Raw genomic sequence first — 20,817 nt, forward strand, 5'->3', positions numbered from 1 at the left:
ACCAATTCAAGAAGTATATTATCAGGCTTCTCTTCTGAGATTCCTCAATAGTTACTGTTGGGTTCCTTTCAACAAGAAGACTGACATATTTTTCCAACCTTGGGTATGTTCTTCACAGTCAGTTGTCCCATTGAACACTACATTTATTATGCTTGTAATTCTGGAATTAGGGCATTCACAGTAAAGACACCTTCTTGGTGCTCTTTAGCAAGCTAGCCAATATTAGTTCCTTACTTTGAGGATTTTCATGAAATTGACCTGGCACCAGCCTAAGTGCACTGTAGAGGATGCGGTTAACTCCCACAGTTTAGGCTGAATCCATTTTGCCACTTTTGTAGCAAGTTAAAAAAAAATTTAGCACCTCACTTAGAAATAAAACAAAAAATTCATTAATTATTACATTAATATCAGGTGACACCTAAAAGGCCTCATTTTATTTTTCTGTGCATCTGTGTTCTTATGTGACCATTTATTTTTTTCTCTAGTAGTCCTACTGTGGGCTGGGGACTTGCTCAAGCATTCAAACTTCAGAACTAAACACACAAACACATATATGTTTACATACATATATACATATATGTACATATATGTGTGCACATATATACATATGTATTTTTCCTCATGTGAACATTTGGCTTGTAGTGTGGCTTAAGAGGTAGAGTACAGCTGCCTGGCAAACATGAGGCCCTGAGTTCAAAACCCCAGTATCACAAAAAAAAAGCAGTCCTTAGTATGAACATTTTCCATATACTCATGAAGTCCTTGGGTAGGCTTGTGACTCTCCAAATGACACTAGACCAGGTTTTAAAAAATGTTTGTGGAAATTGTAAGCTACAAGTAAGTATCATGGGTTTTTCTTACATAAGGATTTATTTCAAAAATATTTGTCAATGTACTTGTGTATAGAAATAATGATATGACTTATCTAATAATTAAAAATAAATTTATGTTCAGATCTTAAGATAGATGAATAATGAATATTAAAGTGCATATATTAGCTATAATCAATAAATAAAAATTCTTTTTAAAGACATGTACTGTTATTCATTAAGTATATCCTACATCTGTTGATTATGCAGGATTCCTACATTTTTCTTGACAATACCACCCATATGTTTTGTCTTTCTCTCATTTTTGTATCTCCTCTCAATTTGATTTAGCACTTGACTTATTATAATATGTAACATACTAAAAATCTTAAAGTAACAATAAAAATCAAAGACCTCTAAAGAATAGAGTAAAATCCACTATTGATTTTAAAGTTCAAGTTAGAAATATATTATTTTATTAGAAATGATTACCATTAATTACAAATTAAAAGAAAAAGAAGGATTTCACCATATAAATTCAGCAGAAATAGCACAGTGCCAAGAATTAGCTAAGATTTAAGAGGCCTGGAAGCTTCCACTTCCATTTTTGGAGGATGTTTTCCACATATAGAGCCTCAAATTTGACTCTTGAATGTTACTTGCTAAGTAGGCTGATAAATTCAGTTCCACATGAAACGAATTTGGTTCTAATTTCTCAATGGACAATATGAAAAATCACCTTCCAAATGTAGCACAATGAAACAAGAAATTCTACATGTGAAATCTGGGAATTGGTTAAGATCCAGTCTAGGGAATCCTTGACAAATATTTCTTATGAGGAAAATCATAGCACTAATCTTCTACTGTTACCAGTAATTTATATCAGATCATTAAATAAAGAACCCTTTACAGGTTAAGTGCCTATGAAAATCAATGGAAACTTGCAATAGGTAGTACAAGAGAAGCCTTTTAGAATGACCAGGTTTAGCTGCATTTTCAGTCAGAGTCATAATGGTGATATTGATTATTATTTCAGATTTCACGTGAGAGTGAGAGAATTGACACCTCCCAAAATTATAAAGAAACCAGTGGGACTCAGGCAATACTTTTTTTCGGGATGTGAACTTTTCAATTAGATTAAGGGTGAACTAGATATTGAGGTGTAGGAAGGTGTGAACTGTGTAGGATATCTACTGTTGGACTTTCCATTCCACTCTTCATTTCCTACTTTCTCCAGAAAGCTAAAAATTCATCAGTATACTCTTCTGCCCTGTATTTTAAAACTTATTATGCTTTCAAGAAGAATCCTGAGAATATTTGGAAAGAGAATTGACACTAAGCAGATATTTGTTTCCTTTACTCCCTCCCTGTGGGATTCATTTCAGCTGTCTGTAAACTTGATTGAATGTTACTTTTCTACAAGTCTCTCTGCTTCCTCGTTTCCATATCATGCACCTTTCCTTCATCTTTCAAGGGCCTACAAATAATTACTACATGTTAGTCCTATTCTATAGACCTGTTTGGATGCTTGTCTTCATGTTGTACAAATCTTTGCAAATAACTCCTTTTTAACATTCTCCTTACATACCCTAGTCTGTGTTCTCTGTTTCCTGATGAGATCATGAGTGGTACAGTACTCATTTAAGGAGTGAAAGTAAAACAAATGGCTCAGTTAGAGTTACTTAAATTGACAAAAGAAATGTAAGGTTGTAGCTTTCCATACTTCCTTAATTATCCCTAACAATCAAAATATTTTATATACCACAGAACAATAGGTACAGAAAATACTTTCTAAAACACATCCTAACTCTAAATTTCTGCCTACAATTCTTCCTATAGGTTTTTTCTCTCTTTTGTTCCTGCCCTATTGAAGCCTAGGGTATCACCATCTACACAAGGATATCAAAGAGATGATTCTCTTTGTCTCTGATAATAAGTACATTCCAACCCTTGTATTTCTGTGCCTTTCTTACTCAGTGTAACTGGTCTCCATTCTGTGCATGATTCAATGCCACGATCAGTAACAGTCTGAAGTATTAAGTATCATGTATAACATAACGATGATATTCATTTTGGTTGGGTGACCATCCAAGGCAGCAATCCCCAGTGAAGACATTCCAGTATCTAGGTTATTTCTGTTATGCTCCACAGTCGTCCCAGCAATGACACTCAGAATCATCTTTGAAAAGGAAGAGAAGAATTGAGAATGACCATCAGCTCTTCTTTGGAGAAGTCTGTCTCCTCCAAGCCTTTACAAAGAAATAGCAGAAATAAGATGGAAAAGAAAGCAAATACAGTATTTTATTTAGTATTCATTTCCTTTCACTTTCTGAACCTGAATTGAATGTAGTCTATAAAGAAAGAGAAAGTGCTAGAAAAAAATCTTTATTCTGTATACATATTTAGACAAGTAGCTGTAATATTCCCATGATATGTTTTCTACAATAACCACTTAAAGTGACTAACTCTGGTTATATGTTATAGAAATAATGAAACTGTATATTTTCAAATTTTTTCTAATAAAGTGCATTATTCAAAATATGTAAATATTGGTCAAAATGTTGGTTAAATATTTAGTCATTTTTTTCCAAAGTACTGACATTATATAATGGTGTGTTCTTCCTTTATATATTGATGGGCATGTTTAATTTGGAATTATTGTAATGATAAATTAAAAATAAATAAATAAAACAAATACAAGTCAGAAGAGTAAAACAAAAAAGAACCAGGCTGAAAGTATGGTAATACTTTTAAAATACAGAATCCCATTTTATGATCTACATCTTAAACTGTGATGGGAGTATTCTGAAATTTCAGTTTTTTGGGATGATTTCATTCAGCTTGTGGGAAAAGTATCAATTTATAAGATTTCTCTATTTCCTCTAAGCTTCAACAGCTAAAATCTGCATTCACCATGTCTTTCAGAAAATACTAATAAAACTTAGTGAGAAGGTACCAACATCTTTTCATTAAAAGATTTCTTTCCCTGTATCAGTGACATGATCCAATGAACACCAATTGGCGTGGAGTACCAATCTCTTTAGGCAGCCTTCCACTTTCATGGCTGTAGATATCCTGACTTTTTCTATACGTCCTCAATGCCAATACAATCTACATCCAGGTGCCTCTGGAGTAACTTGTGTTGCATTCCTTTGGGTATATCCCCAGGAGTGGGATTGCTGGATCATATGGCAGATCTATGTTTGGTTTTTTAAGAAGCCTCCAAATGTTTTTCCAGAGTGGTTGCACTAGCTCACATTCCCACCAGCAGTGTACGAGGGTCCCTTTTCCCCACAACCTCGCCAACACCTGTTGTTAGTAGTGTTTTTGATGATGGCTATTCTAACAGGGGTGAGGTGGAATCTTAGAGTGGTTTTGATTTGCATTGTCTATATGATTAGAGATGGTGAGCATCTTTTCATGCAAATATTTGCTCCCACTATGTGGGTGATCTCTTCAGTTTAGAGACCATTTTTTTGTTGTGCAGAGCTTTTTAGTTTTATGAGGTCCCATTTGTCCATCCTTGTCTTAGTTCCTGAGCTGCTAGAGTTCTACTGAGGAAGTCTTTGCCTATACCTATTACTTCCAAAGTGTTTCCTGCTCTTTCCTATAACAACTTCAAAGTTTTGGGTCTGATATTAAGGTCTTTAATCCATTTTGAGTTGATACTAGTACAGGGTGATAAATATGGATCTAGTTTCAGTTTCTTGCAGATGGATAACCACTTTTCCCAAAAACATTTGTTGAAGAGGCTGTCTTTTCTCCATCTATACTTTTTAACACCTTTGTCAAAAATAAGGTGGGTATAGTTGTGTGGATTTATATCCAGGTCCTCTATTGTGTCCCACTGGTCTTCATGTCAGTTTTTGTGCCAGTACCATGCTGTTTTTATTGCTACTGCTTTGTAATATAGTTTGAAGTCAGGTATTGTGATACCTCCAGCATTGCTCTTTTTGCTGAGTATTGCCTTGGCTATTCACAGTCTCTTGTGTTTCCAGATGAATTTTAGGGTGGAGTTTTCAATCTCTGTGATGAATGTCATTGGGATTTTGATGGGAATTACATTAAACATGTAGATTGCTTTTGGTCGTATGGCCATTTTTACTATGTTGATTCTACCAATCCATGAGCATGGGAGATCTCTCCACCTTCTATAGCCTTCCTCAGTCTCTTTCTTCAGGGCTTTGTAATTCTCCTTGTAAATGTCATTCATATATCTTGTTAAGTTTACTCCTAGGTATTTGATTTTTTTGGGGCTATTGTAAATGGAATTGTTTCCATATATTCCTTTTCAGTATGTTCGCTATTGGTATATAGAAAAACTACTGATGTTTTAAAGTCGATTTTGTATCCTGCCACCTTGCTCTAGCTTTTTATGGTGTCTAGGAGTCTTTGGGTAGAGTTTTTTGGGCCTTTTTGGTACAGGATCATATCATCTGCAAATAGGGATATCTTGACAGTTTCTTTACCTATTTGTATTCATTTTATTTCTTCTTCTTGTCTAATTGCTGTGGCTAGGAATTCCAGTACTATGTTGAATAGGAATGAGTATAGTGGGCACCCTTGTCTCATCCTTGATTTTAGGGTAAATGATTTCAGTTTTTCTCCATTAAGTATGATGTTGGCTGTAGTTTTGTCATATATAGCCTTTAAAATGTTGAGTTACTTCCTTTTTATTCCTAGCTTTCTTAGAGCATTTATCATGAAGTGGTGTTGGATCTTGTCAAAGGCTTTTTCTGCTTCTATTGAGATGATCAAGTGGTTTTTGTCTTTGTTTCTACTGATGTGCTGTATTACATTTATAGATTTACATATGTTGAACCAACCATGCATCCCTGGGATGACCAACTTGGTCATGGTGAATGATGTTTCTATGTATTGTTGGATTCTGTTTGACATTATTTTATTGAGCATTTTTGTGTCAATGTTCATTAAAGAAATTAGCCTATAGTTCTTCTTTTTGGAGGTGTCTTTGTCTGGTTTTGGGATGAGAATAATACTGGCTTCATAAAATAAGTTAGGCAGTTTTCCTTCCCTTTCTATTTCATGAAACAGTTTAAGGAGGGTTGGTATCAGTTCTTCTATAAAGGTCTGATAGAATTCAGCAGAGAGTCCATCAGATCTGGGACTTTTCTTTTTGTGTGGACTCTTTATTGCTGCTTCAATTTCATTTTGTGTTACAGATCTATTCAGGTGATTAATGTCCACTTGGTTCAATTTTGGATGGTCATAAGTATCTAGAAATCTGTCTATGTCTTCAAGATTTTCAAATTTATCAGCATATAGGTTCTGAAAGTAATCTCTGATGATTTCCTGGATTTCCCTGGTGCTTGTTGTTATCACCCCTGTTTCATTTCTGATTTTACTGATTTGGGTTTTTTTCTCTCCTAATTTTAGTCAGGTGCCAGGGTTCTCTCAATCTTATTTATTTTCTCAAAGAACCAGCTTTTTGTTTCATTGATTTCTTGTAGGTTTTTTTGTTTGTTTGTTTCTATTTCATTAATTTTGGCCCTTATTTTTATTATTTCTCTCCTTCTGCTTGTTTTGGGATTTGCTTGTTCTTGTTTTTCTAGAAATTTGAGATGTAGCATTAGGTCATTAATTTTAGATGTTTCTATACTTTTAGCATATGCACTCACGGCTATAAACTTTCCTCTTAGGACTGCCTTTGCTGTGTCCCATAGGTTCCAGTAGGTTGTGTTTTCATTTTCATTAACTTCCGGGAAATTTTTAATTTCCTCCTTTATTTCATCAATGACCCATTGATCATTGAGCAATGTGTTGTTCAGGTTCCAATTGTTTGCATGTTTTTTACTGTTGTTTTTTGTAGTTGAGTTCTAGTTTTAATGCATTGTGATCAGATAGAATTCATGGGATTATTTCTATTTTCTTATATTTGCTGAGGCTTGCTTGTGCCCTAAGATAAAATCAATTTTGGAGAAAGTTCCATGGGCTGCTAAGAAGAATATATATTGTGCAGAAATTGGATGAAATATTCTGTAGACATGGGCTAGGTACATTTGATCTATGGTGTAATTTAGATCTAGAATTTCTTTATTAATTTTTTTTGAATGACCTATCTATTGGTGATAGGGGGATATTAAAGTCTCTAACTACCACTGTGTTGGAGAATATATATGATTTTAGGTCCTTCAAAGTATGTTTGATGAAATTGGGTACATTGATGTTGGGTGCATATAGGTTGATAATTGTTATTTCCTTTTGGTGTATTTCACCTTTTATTAGTATGGAATGGCCTTCTTTATCTCTTTTGATCAATGTAAGTTTGAAGTCTACTTTGTCTGAGATAAGTATTGCTACTCCTGCCTGTTTTGGGGGCCATTGGCTTGGTAAATCTCCTTCTGGCCTTTCACCCTAAACCAGTGAATTTTTCTGTTAATGAGATGGATTTCCTGTAAGCAAGAGATTGCTGTATCTTCCTTTTTAATCCAGTTTGCCAAGCAGTGTCTTTTGATGGGGGAGTTAAATCCATTAGCATTCAATGTTAGTATTGATATGTATGTGGTGATTTCTGTCATTTAGTTGCCTTTGTTGTTTAAGGGTTTGATTGTGTGCAGCTGAGTCAATGTTAGTCTCTACTTGCCTTTTCTTCTCCTGTAGTTTGGTATTGCCTGTCCTGGTACAATTTTGGTTGCTTTCATTTTCTGTGTGCAGAATTCCTTGGAGAATCTTTTGTAGTGGTGGGTTGGTGGTCACATATTGTTTTAGTTTCTGCTCATTGTGGAAGACTTTTATTGCTCCATCTATTTTGAATGACAGTTTTGCTGGGTAGAGTATCCTAATGTTGAAGTTATTTTTGTTCAGTGCCCAGAATACCTTATCCCATCCTCTTTTTGTTTTTAAGGTTTCTATTGAGAAATATGCTGTGATTTTCTATGCGTTTACCTTTGTTTGTTATTTGTTCTTTCTTACAGCCTTCAATATTCTTTCTTTATTATCTGTGCTTGTTGTTTTAATGATAACATATCTCAAAGTAGTTCAAGTATTTTCAAGTCTCTTTGGTGTCCTGGAGTCTTCCTGTATCTGAATGGGCATAATTTTCTCTAGATTTGGGAAATTTTCTTTTATTATTTTGTTGAATATATTACTAATTCCATTTGCTTGCACCTCTTCTCCTTCTTCAATGCTTATGATTCTCAGATTTTGTTTTTTGATGGAGTCAGTGAGGTCTTGCATATTCCTTTCAAAGGTTTTGAGCTGTTTGGGTAATAGTTCTTCAGTTTTTCCTTTAATTTCCATTTCATCTTCACATTCTGAGATTCTGTCTTCTGCTTGTTCTAGTCTGCTGGAGTGGCCTTCCATTGTGTTTTGTATTTCTGTTTTATTTTTTTTTCTGAGATTTTCCATATCATGGGTCACTTCCTCTTTAATATTGTCAATTTTCATCCTTAATTCATTTTTCTCTCTATTTATGGTGTTCTCTGTTTCACTTTGGTGTTTATTTAGAGCTCTTATGAGTTCCCCTGTTTGTTTTTTGTGTCTTCTTATATTCTTTATTTTTATTGTCTTGGAATTTCTTGAGTGCCTCCTGTACATTTTGGTTGACCTTGTCTAGTAACATCTTCATGAAATTCTCAGTGATTTCTTACAGGAGTTCTTCTTTCAGAGTGTTCTTGTGGGCTTTGTTGGGTTCCTTGGGATAGTCTGTCTTTGTTTTGTTGGGGTCTGGAACTGGGTATCCATTTTCTTCATGTCCCTCTGAATCCTGTACTAATTTATTTCTGAGGGGAGATGGTTTCCATCCCTTTTCCGTCTTCCCATCATTCCACTTGGTGCTGTTTCTGTCCCTGTCCTGTGTATAAAACTAATGAGACCAAGAAGGAAAGAGAGAAAAGAAAAAGAACAAAAAGAAAAGAAAGAAAGAAATTGAAAACCAAAGAAATCAACAGGGACAGATGGCAGTCTAATAAACAGTGAACAAGACAGGCACTTAGAGACAAAGAGAAAAAAAAAAAATTCCAGGCTCAGGAACAATGGAATTTCAGTCTTAGTAGTTTTGGTGCTTCTCCTTCAGCATCCAGTCCTGATGTTGGTATTTAAGCAGTAGTTCTGTCATAGTCTTGTCAGATGGTTGGGTTAGCTGATGAGCTTTGTGAGGTGCTATATGCCTTATTCCAAGCAGCAGCTTATCTGCCACCTACTGTCATCTGGTTACTGTTGTTGCCTCTGCTTCCTGGAAGTTCGCATGGAGATCTGCCTTTCCCCCCTCTCCAGTGCACTCAAAGCACCCCTTCCTCTCTGCTGCTTGTCCTTTTCTATTCCTAGATTATTATTCAGTTTTTTCTCTTTTTTTTGTGGGGCAGGGGTTGGTCTGTCCAAGAGGCTATGCTGGTTTATCCCAGGGGTGGCTGTGGGAGTACTGCTTGTTGCTTATTTGCTCACCTGTTGGTCTGCATCTCCCAACCAGTTTTGGAGCCGGAATCTGGTAGTGCAGGAGCCCTCTGTTTTCTCAATGTGACGTGGCGTGGAGAAGCATTGTACGGGTTGGGGGGTTCCAACTTTTGCTTATTCTTAGTGGTCTTTTCCTGCCAAGTGTGGCTCCAACATCTCAGAAAGATTTTTGATTTATGAAGGTCACACTGCCTGCCTCCTCCCTCTAGTTGCCATCTTGGATCCCTCCTAAATCAATCTTTAATTGCTCCTGACAGCTGTGAAAAGCCTGGCTCACACAACCAGCAGGATGTGCCCAGCCTCTGACCCTGGGAAGCAAGTCCATGGCCACTTCTTTTTTTTTTTTTTCTTTCTTCTCCCAACAAGCAGAAAACAGAGCATCAATCAGAATCAAACTCTGTGACATCCTGGACCCTTGACCTGTGGAAGCCTCACTACACTGCATTGCACTGAAAACAGTAGCACTATCTCCCTAGCAGCTGACTGTAAAGCTTCTTGTGTGAAACTTCAGAAGAAACAGGTGAGCATCATGCACCACATGTAGCTCCCTTGTCCACTCCCCCACCCCACCCCATTCCCAGGAAAATAATCCAGTGCATCCCTGGGCAGACTGAACTCCCCACCAACAAAACTGAAAACCATAAAAAGCAAACTCTAATCTAACAACTATATTGGAAGTGAAGGTAGAATGATCAACCCACCCCAGAAAACAGTGGTGGGGCTAACAGCTGCACCCTCAGTGCTGAACTCTCAGGGGTGGGGCAAGGATCTGAACTCTCAGTGCTGAACTATCAGAAGTGGGGCAAGAAGTTGAACTCTCAGCACCAAACTCTCAGTGATGCATGCATAAAGCAGAAAAGGCTAAGAGCAGGGGTAGGCCAACAAGCCAACCACCCAGAGGCCAGCACCCAGATCAGGAGTGCCATAAAGGCTGAGAGAGGGAGACAAACTAACCTCCCAGAGGAGCCACCAGTACTCAGAAGAGATTAGGAAAAGCATAAAGGCTGAGAGTGGGGGTGGGATGATAGACCAACCTCGAAAAGTAGGGCAGGAGGTTGATCCTGAAGCTGATCTCTAGTACAGAGGGAAGCATTCAAAACTGAATTGCTCCACCTTGCTGGGGAAGGAGCTGACCAAATAGAGCTGCAGCTGAAGGACAACACATTTGCTGCCTCCTGAAAACAACAGCTCTGACCACCCTGCATGAGCTGGCAGTCTTACTTCACCTCACAACTCCAACTAATCTTGTGGACAAAAGGTCCAAATACCAATCAAAGCCAGTCACCAGGTGAGATCACATGGGAGCTTCTGCTCAAATGCCTATCGCAGGATTGGGCACTGAAGGAATAGCACCAGAATTTTATCAATAGACTGAAATTTTTATGGTTCCTGAACTTGGCATTCTTGATTGTGTTTCTTTTATTTCCTTTTTTATTCCTGTATTATTAACTACATCATCACTATTCTCTTATCCTTATTCTCACCCTCTTCACTTTCCCACCTTCTCCTGTGTACTACAATCCATTGTTCTCCCTCCCAAACACTCTTTCTGCCCCTTCTCATCCACTCTTTCTCCTGTCTTCATCTTCCTCCCAACCTGCCACCCACCTGTCATCACACTATCCCTCCTTCCCACACACTCACCCCTGCTGACTAGCCTACTGTACCAACTGTACACAACCGCAGCCTCCTGCAGTCCCTGACATAAACACCCTTCACTATGACAGAAGCTACAAAACACAGCAGCCCCCATACCTCTTAACCCACCCATTCACTCTTTTTCCCACCCTTTTTAGTGCCACCTTACCAATTCCCCAAAATCTATAACTAGCTTAGTAACTATTACCCCTCCCAACTCTCACTATTTATAGATATTATCATCAAGGGATTTTCTATTTAATATGTAAACAACTGGTTGGCATTGAACCAGTGAATTGTTATTGCTAAGTTACATCTCCAAACCAAGGACAGATAGAGCACATCAACCTAGCTAACAACCAAATCAGCCACAACACAAAAATTAAATCAGGGAAAGAAATCAGGCAGTCAAATCCACCAACAAGCTTATCAAAAATATAGTTGCATAGCACCAATTGTAGTGATGGGAAGAAAAAGGGATGGAAACCACTCTCCTCAAAAAAAAGTTCAATAGAGGATTTAGTGAGAAATGAAGAAAATGGATACACAGTTCCTGATCTCTAAAAACAATGATAAATGTTACTAAGAACCCAGTAATGGCCAGAAAAAGAAGAAATCTTAGAAGAAATCTCTGAGAAATTCATGAAGGATATATTAGATATGGCTAACCAGAATGTACAAGACGCACTCAGGAAATTGCAAGACACCAAAAATAAAGAACATGAGATGACACAGAAACAAATAAAGGAACACAGAGAGGACTTGAACAAACACCAAAATAAAACAAAAAGACACTATAAATAGAGAGACCCATGAATTAAAGATTACAACAGACTTATAAAAGAGGAGTGGAACAAGGATATGGAAAACTTCAGAAGAAAGAATCAAACAGATACTCTGGAAATAAAAAGTCCCTTTAGTCAAAAAAAACAAAAAACAAAAAACAAAACAAAACAGGGAAGGCCACTCCAGCAGACCAGAATAAGTAGAAGACAGACTCTCAGAGCTCAAGGATAAAATAGAAATTTAAAATTACAAAAAAAACCAGAAGAAATCTTAGTTAAACAACTCAAGAGCTGTGAAAGGAATATGTAAGAACACAGCAACTACATCAAAAGACCAAATCTGAGAAACATGGGCATTGAGGAAGGAAAAGAGGTGCAAGCCAAAAAGAAATGTAACATATTCAATGAAATAATAACAGAAAATTTCTCAGATCTCAAGAAAGTTTTGCCCGTTCAGGTACAGGAAGCCTCCAGGAAACCAAACAGACTTGACCAAAATAGAACCTCCTCACAGCATACTATCATTAAAACAACAACCACAGAGAACAGAAAAAGAATATTGAAGGGTGTAAGAAAGAAACCAAATAACATATAAATGTAAACCCATCAAAATCACAGCAAACTTCTCAATGGAAACCTTCAATGCAAGAAGGGCATGGAGTGAGCTATTTCAGAATTTTATGGGCTTACATATTCTCTTAGGTAAATATCTAGGAAAGGACTGCTGAGATAATATAGTAAGTATGTGATTCATTGTTATCTGCCATTTTGTTTTCCATCATAATTGACATCAGCAATGAGGGAGACTTTCAAATCCTCAACAATATTGCTCCACTATTAATCACTCTTAGATGTATATACTGGTGTATCATGGTGGCTTCAATTTACATTTTGTTAATGACTGAAAGATGTTAAGCACCTTTTAATATGCTTATTTACCATTAATTCAAGTATACAAACATTTTACTCATTCTTTTATTTCTGTTAATAGCAGGCAGAATAATGACCTCCCAAACATGTCTACATCCTGATCTCTAGAACCTTGGCTCTTGAATCTTGGCCTCCTCTTCTCAAGTGAGGGTCTTACCAGGATACTGCTGGGTTCTCCTACATCTTTATTCCTTGAAACTTACATGAGATAGTAAATTAAGACAAACTCAGTTTTCTCACTCTTGTTTCCAAACTCTTAGGAACCCTCATCTGAGGGCGAGTGTCTATAAACTGATTTTATATATTTAATATTTTTTTTATTGTTTTAAGGGGGAGAAAGGATATATCTGTTCCTTGTTACTACATCTTGATTAGTAAAAGAAGTTTAAACTTAAGGGTCCTAATTTTAATATTTAATATGGAACAATTTATTGTTTATTAATTTTATATACTTATAAAGAAATCTTTCCTTACTAGAGCTTCATAGAAAATTCAAAAGACCTAAAATCAAATTACATGAATAAATGTGCTAATTTAGCATTAAAAAGATGTATGCAAAAAAGCCTACAAAGAATAGAATTCACATTCCACATTGAATTCTAAATATATATATATGTATATGTATATTGTATATGTATATTGGAGTTTTGAATTCTGGGACTCAAGCTTGCTAGGTAGGGGCAGCTGTATAAGTTAAAAGCAATTTTTGTTGAGAATTTTGGATATGGTCAAAAATTACAAATTTGGTTAATTTTAAATGATGGTTTGGAAAAGGAGGATTGAATAAATAGCTAGTTAAGGAGAATACTCATTCCCAGATCAACCCTTCCAACCATACATTTAACAACTACCTCTCCCAAACATAAGTACTTTATCCTTGATACTAAAAGGGACAAAGTACTGAAATATAAATACTAACAAATTAGAGAGTGAAGGTTCTGTGCCATCCTAACCCACTTCATGCTGCAGTAGCAGTTTAGCATGGAAACCAGAAGAGAAATTTATTCAGCTCACAGCCCTGAAGGCTGGGAAGTCCAGTTTCCCAGTGCTGAAATCCAATGAGGACACAGAACAGATCATCACATGGAAAAAGACTGTAAGAACATGCCGGCTTAGTTCTTTATTCTTCTCAAAAACACTAAACCCACGATGAAGACGGCATCTTCATCTAATCCTAATTATCTCCACAGGCCCCAGCTCCCACCAAATATCAATATGTGAACTTTTAAACCTCAACAGTTTTCATAGTAGAAACAGTAAAGTGAAAATCAGCTCAAGGGAAGTTTCTCTCTCCCTCTCTCTCTCTCTCTCTATCTCTCTGGGTCTCTCTCTCTTGCTATCACCATCTTTGTATCTCATTGTTCTCACAATACTGGAATTCAAGTTTATATTTACCCATAAAGGAAATAAAAAAATTCATTCCTTGGGAAACTAATTTGACCAAGAAGAAAAGAAAAGTAGGTAGTAATTTTAGTAAATATGCCGAAGGAAGTCATAGTTCCTGATATTTCATTCTCAATCTCTGTAAGGCTCACCAATTCCCAGAGAGCTTCCAAACACCTTACTGGTAGCTTATTCATAAATGTTCTAACAAAAAAAAAGTTTAGGCTAAAATAATTTGAGAGAAATAACATAGAAGAAAGATATTAATAAGAACAGATATGTAGTTGAAATATATTTTTATTCCCTACAGTTCCAAAAATTATAAACAATTAATTTTATAGACCTTTACTCAGCCACAAAAGAATCTATTCTAAAATTGTGAGAAATTAAGAAATTAAGAAGACAAAAGCAATTCATGGAAAAAATAGACTTAACCAAAATGGAGAAGAAAGTAATCTCCAAAAATGAAAGGAAGATTTCCCAGCCATTTCAAACCATAGAGAAGCCTAGAAAACAAATACCCCAGACTGAAAAGATTGCTAAGGGATGCTAAAAGATGTTGGAGAGGAAAAAAGTGGAATTAGTAGGATGCTTAGGAAATTTTACCTTGTAAGAGGAGTTTCATTATTCTTCTTAGATGGTGGAGATTAAAAAGTGATAGATATGTAGAAAAACATATGGAAGAATGAAAGCAATTATTAATTCCAAGGAACCCAAAATATTTTCTATATAAGAAAATGCCATTCTATATGAGTCAACTGAGGGAAAATCTTCTCTTAGATATACTACTATAAAAACAGAATGTTCATTTGGCAAATTGATTGCTGTGATTGTACTAGAAGGATGGAAGTATAAAGTCATGCATGGGTTTTTATTGGTGCCATTAGTAGATGAAGCCACTGTTATACAGATGATGACAAGGTCTGCTAAAGGCGTGAACTATACCAGGGCCTACATGAATCATATCTGCAGTAAACTCTGCATGTTGTAAGAGCTAACACTGGAAATGAATGCTAGAAAATCAATTTCTTAGGCAGCCCTTTGCAAGAATGATACATACTCCAGGATCTCTTCTCGAAAAAAATTCTTTGAAAAAAACTACATTTTTATTCTTTGCAGTCAGTGACAGGTAGGATTTTATGGATTCTAGAGTTGCTGCAGGGTATCTTTCTTATTGTCTCAGGACAAAGTACTTAGCTTCTTTGATTGCACTAATCTCGTTAGTAACTACATCCTCTTTGCTACTACCTTTAATTTACTTCTTTCCTGGTTAAACTACAAGTTTCCAGCTTTTTCTCACTTTTCCTTTTTACTCCTCACTTTCGCAGAAATTTGATAAAAAGCTATCAGTAATTCCCATATGGCTGCATGCATGTTGTGATACCTTGACATTTTTTTGCTCAATAAACTAATATTTCACCTGTAAACTCACAATGTCTCAAGGTACAGATACAATGCACCCTAATTTTTTTTTTAGATATTGTGTAAAAAGGGTATTCTGTAGTCTAATTCCCATTATAATTCTCAAATCCATCTGAAATCACATTAGCATATCCTTCCTGTCCACATTTATCACTGTTCTGGTCTTTTGAGTCCTCTGCTCAATCTCCTATTATGCTCAACATATTAAGCATTTTTTAATCAGCTTCTCTAAATATTTCTAAATTCTTCCCTCAAAGACTCTTCCACGTTATCTCAGGCATGGGCAGCATGAGTTCAATTCTGGTACAATTTTGTGTTAGTCAACATTTCATTACTGGTACAAATGTCTGAGATAAATCATGTTTAAAAAAGAAAAAGTTGAATTTGGCTCACAGCTTTAGAATTTTCAGTTCATGGCCAGGAGCCCTATTGTTTTGGTCTTGTACTGACATAGAAAGTCATGATGGCAGTGCTTGGTGGGGGAAGCCAACTTACCTCATGGCCAGGTGCAAAAGAGAAAGAGTAGAAGAGATTGACCTCCCACAATCTTTTTTGAGTATGTGCCATGAGTCATCTGGAAACTCTCACTATACTATCTCACAATAGTGAAAAACTGGGGAAAAGTCTTCAATGGGCCTTTGGTGCACTTTGAAGATCCAAACTATGGTACCCCCCTTGTAAACATAATTAGAGATAGATTCTTTAAAATAGATATTTAAAGTTCTGTGAAGTAAATAATCATTGAGGGTGTTATCTAATGTGACTAGGGACACAGACATTCAAAAAAAGGCCATAAAAGGAATATGAGAAGGTGCCTCTGTGAAAGTCAAGGGGAGAGAGGACCCAGAAGAGAGCAAACCTGTGAACATTTTAATGTCCAGCCTCCATAGTTGTGAAAAATGAATTGCTGTCATTTAAGCCATTCAGTTTGTGGTATTTTTATAATAGCCATGGACAAGTAATATACATACTAACACTAATCAGAAGAGGTTGGACTAGCAACATATATTTAAAGTAAGTAGATATTAAAACAAAGGTAATTATGAGGGATAAAATAGGAGCAATATATACTGGTCAATGGGTTGACTCTCCAAGAAGACTTCCTAATCTTAAATATTCATTCAACTCAAGCAAATGTGCCACAGTAAGTGGAGCACCAAACTGACGGAACTGGAAGGAAAAAGAAACAAATACACTGTTAGTGCTGGAGACTACAACACTTTGTCTTTTAGGAATTGATAGATCAAGCAGGCAGGAGAATCAATAAGACACTCAAATAACATCATAAAATAAATTGATCTAAGATGTGTAGAAATTAGATATTAGGTAATATTTTTTATGTATGCAGGATATTTCTAACAACCTCAGAATACACATTTTTCTCAAGTTCTCATAGAATTAACTATAACAGACTATATCTAGACCATAAAGTAGGCCTTAAATTTTAAAAAATTATGTAAAGTAAGTTATTAGACTACAATGGAATTACTCTCAAAATCACTAACACAATGGCAATTAGAAAATACTTAAATATTATGCAGATTAAATACAACAGTTTTTTTAAAGTTCATAGCTCAACTAAGACTCAAGATTAATATTTTTGAAATATTTTGAATTAAATTAAAACAAAAATTCATGGAATTCATTGAAAATAATTATTAAAAGAAAATTTATAGCAATAGATGCATATAGATTTATAAAGGAATATCTCAAATCAGTAATTGAAGGCTTCTATCTTAAACTAGAAAAAAGAAGAACAGAAGCAAGCAGAAGATGAGAAATAGTAAAAATTAAGATAGAAATCAATAGCTTTAAAACAATAAAATAGAGAGAATGCATGAAATTAAAATCTGGTTCTTTGAAATTATCAATAAATTTGATAAATCAGGCTAATGAAGAAAAGGGAAAATAGAACATACAAATTACCAGTATCAGAAATGAAAGAGGAATCATCACTAGTTATCCTATGGAAATTGAAAGGATAACAAAGAAATGCTATGTCCGATAATTCAATAGCATCAATGAAATGAGCCAATCCCAGACCACCAAAACTCATATAAGGAGCAATAATATGAATGACTCTGTGTATTAAAGAAATAAAATCAATAATTACACTACAAAAGAGAATTCAATATGTCAATACAGTTTCTGTTATAAACACAAACAAATATTTATGGAATAAATTATATCAGTTCATAATATATCACAGAAATAGAAGCAAGAACAGTACTTTCATGTGATCATGTATCTTTTTGGCTATCTCAAAAGTATCCAGTCATACAAATGGGAATATCTAGAAAACTCTGTGGGGACAATTCTTGTTTCATGGAGATACAAAGGAGACCTATCAGGTTCATGAAAATTTTATAACAGCAAGTTTTTTCAGCTTGGATCAAAATGGATAGAAAGAAAAATGAAAGAAGGCTGCTAGACCACCAATATAGTAAAGGAAAGAAACAGAATGACAAATATACTCACCTATAACCACAGGCTTTCATTAAAAATGAAGAATGTAGCTTTAAGCACAGAGTGCAAAGTCAAAATCTCAGGGGCTTTACCTGCAAACCAAAGAGATTTTCCCTCTGGTCTTGATGCCAAATGGAGTTTACCTGGCAAGATAATTATTGTAATAATGGGGAAGCTGAATATAGGCATTAGGCTCATTTGAGTCTATTTAGATGTATAATAGATGAAAATTTTTACCTCATATGGTGGATTACGGTAGGCAGAAAAATGCTTCCCTCACACAAGTTACATATATCCAAAACATGGAATATATAATATAAGAAGACATATTAAAAGAAAATTGTGGTTCCAGATAGAATGCAAATTGTTAATCATATAACTTTGATTTGTAGACTGCTCTGTATTATTCCAGTAGGATCAATGTAATCGGAAAAATATAAAACTATTGAAGAGGGAAGCAGAAAAAGTTGTCTCAGAGTGATGGAGTCTACATTGGTTACTATTATGTCACTGTGACCAAACACCTGACAGAAACAAGCTAAGGGAAGAAAGATTTATTTTGGATCATGGGTTCAGAAATTTCAGTGCACAGTCAGCTCTGTTGATTCTGAGCCTGTGTTAAGGTAGGACATCATGGTGGCCAGATTGTGGTAGAGGAGGTTGGTCACTTCATAGTGGAGAGGAAGCAGATAGAGTGAGAATGTTACTGGAGACCAGGTATAAATCTTAAAAGTCATATGCCCATGACCTACATCCTTCAGGTAAACTCAGCCCTCAAGTTTCCACTGTGTCCCAGATTGGCACCATCAGCTGAGAACCAAGTAGTCAACACAGGAGCCTATGGAGAATATTTCATATTCAAACCATAACACTGGCCCCAAAGGCCTATGACCATCTAATAAGGCAAAAAACATTCAGTTCATCTCCAACAGTCTTAACAGTTCCTATGTTGTTCAGAAGTCTAATCCAGACGTTCTACTTAGACTTAAGGAAATCTCACAGGTCTGAGCACTATAATATCACAAAGGAAGTTAGTCACATACTTCTAAGACACATTGGTACAGAACAAACTTTCCCATTCTAAAAGGGATGAATGCCAACATAGAGAGGAGGAATGAGGGAAAAGCAAGACCAAACTCAGCAGGGCAGGCATTCAGTCCTGTGAATGCATGTCTGAAATCCAAGGCGAGGAGAGTCACTTCAGTGAGCTGGGGCAACCCCACTCCTATACCTTGCTAGCTGCAGCCTACCTGACCTCTCTCTTGAGCTGATTCCCCTCATTGCCTGCAGCTTTCCTTAGCAGTGGCATCTCCAATATCCTAGGGTATCTATTCCAGGTTACACTTTACAATCACAGTTTATCCCATTGCCTGTAATCCCTGCAATCATCTTGACCTTGCCACCCATTAATTAGCCTCCCAGACTTTCCTTGGAAATCAGTTTAGAAACTTCCATGACCCCTGACCGCTTGCATTTTGCATGCTTGAAAAAGCCAGCATCACATGGAAAATGCCAAGGTTTGTCACCAGCTCAAATGGTAGCTGGGACTACTGGGAACATGGCCACAGTGGGCTATGAGTGCCTGGGTAGCTGAGGAAGATGAAGCTAATCTTAGGGAAAAAAAAATCCTAGGCTTCTTTTGGTGAACGGGATATCCTTAGAGGCATTCTCTTTACAAGGGACAGTCTTTCAAATGAGTTTACGCTTTCATATCCTGAAGCCTGCCATGACCCACTTATGAATGACCTCAAGGCATTTTTCCCACTTATTTTGTGCAAAGATGCAAAGTATTTAACTTTTCTAAATGGCACTAATCTCTTCAGGGACCATGATGGCCTTAACCTTAATTTAACAAAGACAAACTATTCCCTTAACCTTAATTTAACAAAGACAAACTATTCTGTCCAAACTGAAAGGATGTTTGGTTTGTTTGTTTGGGGTTTTAACTCAGGGTTTCTTGCTTGCAAAGCCTGTGCTCTACTGCTTGAGCCAAGCATCTAAACTAAAAGTTTTGTAAGTCTTTCTATTCTGTTTTTTACCTTCATGTTCTTGTAAACCTATATAAATGCAGCTATGGATAACCATTCCACAACTGATTGATGGACTATCTCAAAATATCCTCTACCAGATAAATCAGACATCCCCTTTAAGTTGAGCCTTCCACAAAGTCTCAGGATAAGGACAAAATGCAGACATATTGTTTGCTTGAATGTATCATGCCTGGCCTCCAGTCCAATTACCAATAGAGTATTCATTCCCATCTGAAATCCTCCCTGACCATATTCTGTTTCATATGGTTGTCTTCTGAACTCCCACCAAAATTCCCTGTTAAATCTCTGATTAGAGTGTTCTATGCTCTGTCTATACCACTTCTCCAAACTCTTCCAAATTCTTTCTAGAAACCAGCTCCAAAAGTGTAAGAGCCACATTGTCAGCTAGTCACAGCAATAACCCCATTCTTGTTATTAATTTTCTGTAACAGTTACTTTTGGATTACTGTTGCCAAATGTGTGACATCAAAATCTACAAGGAGGAAAGATTTATTTTGTCATATGGTTTCAGAGAGTTCAGCATATGTTTGCTTGATCCAAGAATTTTGACAGAATATCATGGTAGCAGGACCATGTGGCAGAGGAGCTTCTTCAGGTCATGGTAGACAGGAAAAAGAATGAGAAAGTTTTCAGGACCCAGACACAATCTTCACAGGCACAACTCAGTGACCTATTTTCTCTATGTAGGAACCACTACCTAACATTTCCAGAGCCTCCCAAAATAGCACCACCAGCTGGAAATCAAATAATTATACACGTGACCCTGCAGGATACATTTCACATTCAAACTAAAGCACGCAATTATGCACACTCACACTCGCGCACGCACACGCAAATTTCCATTTAGTTGACTGATATTTTTCTCAGTTTATTTATACTACATATTTAAATGATAAGAATGTTAAAAATCTGTTGTACTAT

This window comes from Castor canadensis, chromosome 12, assembly GCF_047511655.1.
Source record: "Castor canadensis chromosome 12, mCasCan1.hap1v2, whole genome shotgun sequence".
NCBI lineage: Eukaryota > Metazoa > Chordata > Mammalia > Rodentia > Castoridae > Castor > Castor canadensis.